We start from the raw sequence: 2,467 nt of genomic DNA on the forward strand, positions 1-2,467 counted from the left end.
GAAATGTGATCCCTGTTAAACATAAGAGTAGGAATAAGAGAGGGAAGAGATATATAATTTGGGACATGCTCAAGCTGACTTGCCCCAAATGGTAGAGTTAGAAACATACCAGGGGACTCCAATTTAATCCCATCAAGGCGGCATGTACCAATGCCATCTCACTAGTCCAAGTGATCAATTTCAGTTCACAATTGATCATAATGAAAGGACTAAGAGTCAAAGGGAGCACATAAGCAAGTCTAGTACCTGCTAACACTAACCGATAGAATAAATAAAGGGGAGAGTGATCCAACATGGGAAGTGAGATACTCAGCAGACTCATAGAATGGCAGATGACCTAAATAGCACTCTGGCCTCAGAATCAGCCCTAAAGGCATTCGGATCTGGCTGAAAAGCCCATGAGAGTATTTCAGGCATGGAAAGCCAAGACACTCTGGCAAAAGATCTCTGTGAGTGAGATCTCAGTGGAAAAAACAGGTCTTCAAAGAAGGAGGTACCTTTCTCTGAAGGGAGGAGAGAACCTCCACTTTGACTATCACCTTGTCTAAACAAGATAAGAGTCGGAGAACTCAAGGGGCTTCCATAGCCTTGGAAACTCATGACTGGAGCATAGGGAGATTGCTGATGCCATAAACAGGAGTGTCAATTTGTAAAGTCAACAACAGGATTCACTGTGCACTTACTCCTCACGTAGGATCTCTGTCCTTAATGTGCTGTGTATTGAGATTTAATGCTATAACGAGTACCCAAACAATATATTTCACTTTGTGTTTCTATGGGGGTGCAAACTGTTGAAATCTTTACTTAATGTATACTAAACTGATCCTCTGTAAAAAAAAAAAAAAGAAATTATCAACTCCCAACTTGACTCTCACTGGGATTAAACATGACAATAGGTCTGATCTGATTTCATCATCATTTAAAAAAATCATCTATTATTTTTCACTTTATGTTTCTGTGTGGGAGCAAACTGTTGAAATCCTTACTTAATGTATACTAAGCTGATCTTCTGTATATTAAGATAATCGAAAATGAATCTTGATGTGAATGGAAGGGGAGAGGGAGTGGGAAAGGGGAGGGTTGTGGGTGGGAGGGACGGTATGGGGGGGAAGCCATAGTAATCCATTATTCATACTTTGGAAACTTATATTCATTAAATAAAAGTTAAAAAAAAAAAGAAACAAGTGGAGTAAAAAAAAAAAGTTTAACTTATAGAAATCATTTGTATTTGAGTCTTAAATGTAAAAACACCATATCATCATTCTATGAATTTACTATTGATGAATAATAAATGATAAACACTCAGTATTTATACTCAGTCCTCCTGGACTTCTGATGGGGTTACATCCCAGTGTACACATTATAGCTGAAAATGTAAGTTGAAAATACATTTGATACTTGGCTTACTGAGCATTATAGTTTAGCGAAGCCTACCTTATATGTGCTCAGAACACTGACACTAATCGACTGTTGTGTAAAATCACAAAGCCTATTTTATAATAAAAGTATTGAATATTACATATAAAAAAAATGCTCACTAGCCATCAGGGAAATGCAGATCAAAACCACAATGAGGTTTCATCTCACCCCAGTCAGAATGGCTTTCATACAGAAATCAACAACCAATTAATGCTGGTGACAATGTGGGGAATATGGTCCCTTAATCCACTGTTGGTGAGAATGTAAACTGGTACAGCCACTGTTGAAGACAGTATGGAGATACCTCAGAAACCTGAATATAGACCTACTATATGACTTAGCCATCCATCTCCTGGGAATTTACCCAAAGGAAATGAAATCATCCTATGAAAGAGTTATCTGTACCCCTATGTTTATTGCAGCTCAAGTCAAAATAGCTAAGATATGGAATCAACCCAGATGTCCATCAACTGAAGACTGGATGGAGAATTTATGATATATGTACACAATTGACTACTACACAGTGGTTAAAAAAAATGAAATCTTGTCATTTGCAACAAAATGGATACAACTGGAAAACATTATACTTAGTGAAAAAAGCCAGTACCAAAAGACAAATACCATATGTTCTCCCTGATCTATGGTGACTAATAGAGTACCCAAAAGGTAACCTACAGAAGTGAAATTGACACTTTGAGATGTGATGATTTTGAACAGCCGTTGTCTCAACTGTTAAGGAACAGGTTTTTTTTTTGTTTTTCATACTATTTGTTGAACTCTTTACTTAGCATAGGAGTAGTCTTATACATATAAAGTTAATTGAAAACAGATCTTAGTAAAAAATAATAAGAATAAGAGAGAGAGGAGGAAGAAGGATGGGAGTGTGGCTGGGAGGGTGGGTAAGGTGGGAAGGTGTATATATGAAATGCATAGAGTTTGTATACATTAAATAAAAGGTTTCTAGGTAAAAAAAAAAAAGTTCATAGAAAACACATATTATGAAAAACACATATTATGAAAAAAATGAATGGATTTCAAATATTGTTGC

Source organism: Oryctolagus cuniculus, chromosome X, assembly GCF_051225735.1.
Source record: "Oryctolagus cuniculus isolate XC-2025 breed Fujian yellow rabbit chromosome X, ASM5122573v1, whole genome shotgun sequence".
In the NCBI taxonomy this organism is placed as follows: domain Eukaryota; kingdom Metazoa; phylum Chordata; class Mammalia; order Lagomorpha; family Leporidae; genus Oryctolagus; species Oryctolagus cuniculus.